Here is a 6,000-nt window from a genome sequence, read left to right as displayed (position 1 = left end):
GGGCCTTCATGGGCCATAGGGAAGAGGGGAGGCAGCCCACAAGGGGGAGTCGCGCCTCCTCCCTATAGGGAGTCTGAATTGGACTAGGGAGGGGGCGCTCCCCCCTTTCCTTCTCCTCTTCCTCTCCCTTTCTTCCTTCCCCTTCCCCTCCTAGTTGGACTAGGAAAGGGGGAGTCCTACTCCTACTAGGAGGACTCCTCCCCTCCTTGGCACGCCCTAGGACCGGCCGGCCTCCCCCCTTGCTCCTTTATATACGGGGGCAGGGGGCACCCTAGAACACACAAGTTGATTGTTTCCAGCCGTGTGTGGTGCCCCCTCCACCATAATCCACCTCGGTCATATCGTCGTAGTGCTTAGGCGAAGCCCTGCGCCGGTAGATTCATCATCACCATCATCACGCCATCGTGTTGACGAAGCTCTCCCTCGACACTCAACTGGATCGGGAGTTCGTGGGACGTCACCGAGCCGAACGTGTCCAGATCACGCAGGTGTCGTACTTTCGGTACTAGGATCGGTCGGATCATGAAGACGTACGACTACATCAACCGCATTGTCATAACGCTTCCGCTTACGGTCTACGAGGGTACGTGGACAACACTCTTCCCCTCTCGTTCCTATGCATCACCATGATAGATCTTGCGTCTGCATAGGAATTTTTTTGAAATTACTGCGTTCCCAACACCATGCTCCTTGTATACATGCCCTAGATGCCCGCATACAGCGCACCAATCCGGCAAGCGCTCGTACTTCACCCTATAGATCTGACACTTACCATCCTAGATCATCGACACCCCGTTCTTCAGGGGCTTACGAACATTGATCTTGACCCACACGCGGTAAAAGTTCCCTGCAAAATCTTGCGTCATGTTCTCTGTGAAAAGAACCTCACCCACCTTAGCAGCCAACAGTGTAACTAGGTGTGCATATAGATCAAGAACATCATGGATCTGAATCCATATATCCAGTGTGTCCAGATTGACCTCTGTGGGCTTGGTGATTCCATCATATGGGGTGATGATTACAACATTCCCTCTGAAATTCCATGGCCCCTCCTGCATAACTCGTTCCCAATCCCCTAGGCAGAAAAATTGCAGCGTGTACAGATTATCTTACAGGGGACGGAACTTCACCTCATGTGCAAAATCCACGCTGCCCACATGTTCTTGAAGAACCAGAACTGGCTATACGGTTGTCGATATGCACCCTCGCTATAGCCATCCACTTCGTTGCATCTGATGGTGCTTCCTTCTTGTCAAAGACGACATCGTCGAGATCCTCCTCACAGAGACCCAACTCAGCCATCATCTTCTCCACATCTGTCATGGAGCTGGAACCCGACGCCTCGTTGGCCTTCGATCCCATAGCCGCTGAAAAACCTGAACCCTAGCCCAAGAAAAGAGATCGATCGGACTTTGAAGCAAACCCTAGCTCTCCAGCGCACCTTCAGGGGAGAGATCAAGGCCGGGAAGTTGTAATGGCATATTTATCCCTAAGTGTTTTGGTGATTGATGACAATGCATTTGCGGACTAATCGTGTGCCTTGAGTATTCCAGACACTTCATTGCTAGGCACAAGACGGTTGGGTGCCCCTCGAAGACTGATGAAGACGGCGTCTTTTCTACGTTTCTTTTTGGTGGATTTGAGTCGTAGGAAAGCCGTACTATTAAGAGGGGGTCCGTGTTGGAAAGGTTTGGGTGGAATCATCCATACACGTCTCCTTCTTGTCCCCTCCTTTTTCCTTGGAGCTTCCTCCATTTTCTTGCCTCCCTTGTCTGGCTGTTGTGGTTGGTCGCGGTAGTACAGCTCCCAGGAAAACGGTAGTACCGTAGGCATCCGCGGTAGTACCGCGCGGTGGCGCGGTAGTACCGCAGGTGCCCACGGTAGTACCGCTCCCCTGGAGCCGCACTACCGCTGCCCACCAGGCTAGTGTCGCCCCTTTGGGGTAGTAGGGGCACATGTAATTTTTTACATCCGCACCTACCGCGGTAGTACCGTTTTCGCCGAGCGGTAGTACCGCGCTATGCAGCCAGGCAGTAGTACCGCCCCTCGGCGGTACTACTGTGGCGGGTTTTTGCTACTTCCGTTTCTTTGTGGAAGTAGGCACGGAAGTTCCCTTCCCCCTGGCTGGGGTTTTTTGCCTTGCGGTAGTACCGCATGGGGGGCGCGGTAGTACCGCGCGTGCGGAAGTACCGCCCCCAGCTCCTGCGCGTCTGTTTATCTTTACTGTCGCTGGGGTTGCGGCAGTACCGTGGGTCGGTACGGTAGTACCGCACAGCCGTGCGGTAGTACCGCTTGGTTGCAAGCAGTAGTACCGCACGGCCTTGCGGTAGTACCACTGGCCGCGGGCTGGTTGGTGGGTAACGGTTGGATCCTTGTCCCACACTATATAAGGGGTCCCCTTCTTCCCCGTTGACTTACATCTTCCACCCCTAAGCTCCATTATTGCTCTAAGCTCCATTTTCACCCGATCTCACTCCCTAGCCAACCAAACTTGTTGATTTGCTCGGGAGTGGTTGAGAAGGCCTCGATCTACACTTCCACCAAGAGATATTTGATTCCCCCCACTAATCCCTTGCGGATCTTGTTACTCTTGGGTGTTTGAGCATCCTAGACGGTTGAGGTCACCGCGAAGCCATAGTCCATTGTGGTGAAGCTTCGTGGTGTCGTTGGGAGCCTCCAATTGAGTTGTGGAGATTGCCCCAACCTAGTTTGTAAAGGTTCGGTCGCCGCCTCCAAGGGCACCAATAGTGGAATCACGGCATCTCGCATTGTGTGAGGGCGTGAGGAGAATACGGTGGCCCTAGTGGCTTCTTGGGGAGCATTGTGCCTCCACACCGCTCCAACGGAGACGTACTTCCTCTCAAAGGGAAGGAACTTCGGTAACACATCCTCGTCTCCACCGTCTCCACTCTTGGTTATCTCGTGCCTTTACTTGTGCAAGCTTATTTGTTTCATATATCTTGCTTGCTTGTGTTCCTATCCTTGTTGCATCATATAGGTTGCTCACCTAGTTGCATATCTAGACAAGCTAATTTGATGCAAAGTTTAAATTGTTAAAGAAAAGCTAAAAATTGTTAGTTGCCTATTCACCCCCCTCTAGTCAACCATATCGATCCTTTCAATTGGTATCAGAGCCTCGTCTCTTTATTAAGGACTTTATCGTCCGAAGAGTATGGTTGATACCGTAGACGGTGTGGAGGAACACTCCGGTGCGAATCCGACCTCGTCTACGGGTGATGGGGGAACCTCGGTCTCTCATGAGGAGTTCAATGTGGCCTTGGAGACATTGAAAACCTGCATGACTACCGAGGTTGAAAGCATGTTTACTAAATTCCTTGAGGGGCTTAAACTATCCACCGCACCGTTGAAAGTGAGTGATCCCACCCACAAGGTGACGGATGCTATCTCCGATAAGGGGGAAGCTAGTAGTGAAAAGGCTCCTTCTTCTAGTGGTAAAAATGGCACCGGCATCTTTGCTCATGTGGAACCACCACTTGTTTATGGTGGACCGGTTCCTTCCACTCATTTGAATCATGCCGGTCCTCCCCCTAAGATTGTGAAAAATGAGGACTTTGATTCTTGGGTTTACCACTTTAAGCGTCATTTAAATCATGTGAACACTAACCTTTGGAGAATCATTTAAGAAGGTTTCTATCCGCATGATCCAAGCAACTTCACTCCTCGAGAAGCCACAGATAATCAATTCAATGAGAATGCTCTCTTCATCATTCAAGATGCAATTCCACCCGAAGACCTACCTCATCTTCGTCCCTTCGCCTTGGCCAAAGATGCATGGCTTTGTGTTGTCTCTATCTACCGGGGAAGCGCAAGCATTCAACGCTCCAACTATGAAGTGGTGCAAGATGAGGCTGATGAGTTTGCAATGAAAGAAGATGAAGAACCTCGTGAGATTTATCGGAGAGTAACCAAACTCGCGGTCTTACTATGAGATCACGAGAGCAAGGACACGGATGACAATTGGATCAAACGCAAATTCCTCAAGGCAATGATGCCCTACCACAAGGCCATGTCCTCCGTCATTCGTCAAAGACCGGACTTCCACACTTTGACCTCAAGCGAAGTGTTGGATGAGTTTGTGGCCATGAACATTTTGGACAAGACCGCCGACAATGCGGTGCTTCGTTCTCAAAGGGCAAATAAGCCTAACCTTGCATTGAAGGCCAAGCTCACCGTTGAAGAAGAAGAAGAGGAAGAAGAGGAGAGCAACCCCGAAGATACGAATTATGCGTATCATGAACACATGGCACTTGCTTCAAGGCAATTTTGGAGCAAGAAAAACTCGAGGCCAAACTTTAGCAAAAACAACTCAAGTGACACGAAGAGCAAGCAACGTGTAAGGACTTGCGACAATTGTGGCAACGTGGGTCATTTTGTTGCGGAGTGCCCGTATGAGAAGAGGGAAGACAATGGTGGCAAGCTCATCCGAAAGGACAAGGCCAAATCATTCCCTAACAAGAGCACCTTCACCAAGAAGACTCCTCCCAAGGCATTGGCGGTACAAGAAGAGTACAATGAGGATGATGACGATGATGAAGGTGACGAGTCGGTTGCCATGGCCTCCGTTGCCATTGCGACGACTCCACGGGTGTCTCTCTTTGACTCACCTAATGAGAGCATCACCGCCAAGTGCCTCATGGCTAAAGCCACCAACAAGGTAACCCCCAACATCAAAACTACCATCATTAATTATCCTTCTCCAACGGATAGCATTAATGAACTTGAGGGAGCTAATGTGGAGGCAAATGAGTTTGAGGCCTTTATGGGAAAACTCAAGGGAAAATCCAAGAAGCACTTTGTTGCTCTCTTGGAACAACTTGGTGAAGCCAATGACATGATCGAGGCTCACGAAGACACCATCACTAGGATGGAAGGGCATAGTCGCGACTATGCCGATGAGATTTCGGATCTTTCCAATGCTCTTGAGGAAGAGCGTGGTCTTCGTTTGGCTCTTGAGGAGTCACACAACGTTAATCATGCTAAGTTAAAGAAATATTATGATCATGTCCTCATTGTTTCTCATGGGCTAAACTCCGAGAAGGCCGAACTTGAGGTTGATCTTGCTAAACTCAAAGAGGAGGCTCACAAGGTCTTGAAGGGTGCTCATGCTAGCCTCAAAGAGTCTCATGATCAATTTCAAGTAAAGCTAACCAAGGAAAAAGCCACTTTTCCTTGTATGATGTTAATTGATAATGCAAATGCTACTAACCCGTGTTGTGAGCGTGTGCATCTCGTTGAGGAGAACGCTAAGCTAAAGGGGCAACTTGAGAGAGGTCTTGCGACTTGCATACAAGGCAAGAAGAACCTCAATGATCTTTTGATCAACCAAAAGGGAGTTGTAGCCAAGGAAGGGGTTGGGTACGTGCCTGACTCCAAGAACAAGAAGAAGAATGACAAGACCAAACGACCTCCTCCTCTCATGCAAACCTTTGTGAAGGAGGGAGAAAGTGCCTCCGAGGAGAAGAAGAAGAACAACGCGAAGGGTGGCGTTGTCAAAAGGGACAATGTCACTCCTCGCATCAAAGCCGGCGACTTTAATCCTTCTTATGTGTTATGCCGTGCTAGTGATGGGCATGTCTATGCCAAATTCGTTGGTTCTCTTCATGAATATATTGAATGGTCTATTTGGGTTCCAAAGACCCTTGTTACTAACATGAAAGGACCCATTACAAAATGGGTACCTAAAACCAAGCATTAATCTCTTGTAGGTGTTTGCTTCCGGTGGGGGATCATGTTTGCTCGATAGCGGAGCTACGAATCATATGACTAGAAGCAAGGACTTGGTGGTGGACGTGCACAAGATTCCATCTATGCCCACCAATGTCGAGTGGGGTGACGCCTCATCCTCCAAGGTATTGGGACTTGGCAAGGTGGTCATCTCTCATGATCTCATGATCTAGAAGGTCATGCTTTTTGAGTCCCTTGCATACAATTTACTTTCCGTTTGTCAACTTGCAATCATGGGCTTTGCCACTTTCTTTG

This window comes from Triticum dicoccoides, chromosome 7A (genome assembly GCF_002162155.2).
Source record: "Triticum dicoccoides isolate Atlit2015 ecotype Zavitan chromosome 7A, WEW_v2.0, whole genome shotgun sequence".
Taxonomy (NCBI): domain Eukaryota; kingdom Viridiplantae; phylum Streptophyta; class Magnoliopsida; order Poales; family Poaceae; genus Triticum; species Triticum dicoccoides.
Note: the sequence above shows the minus strand (reverse complement) of the source record.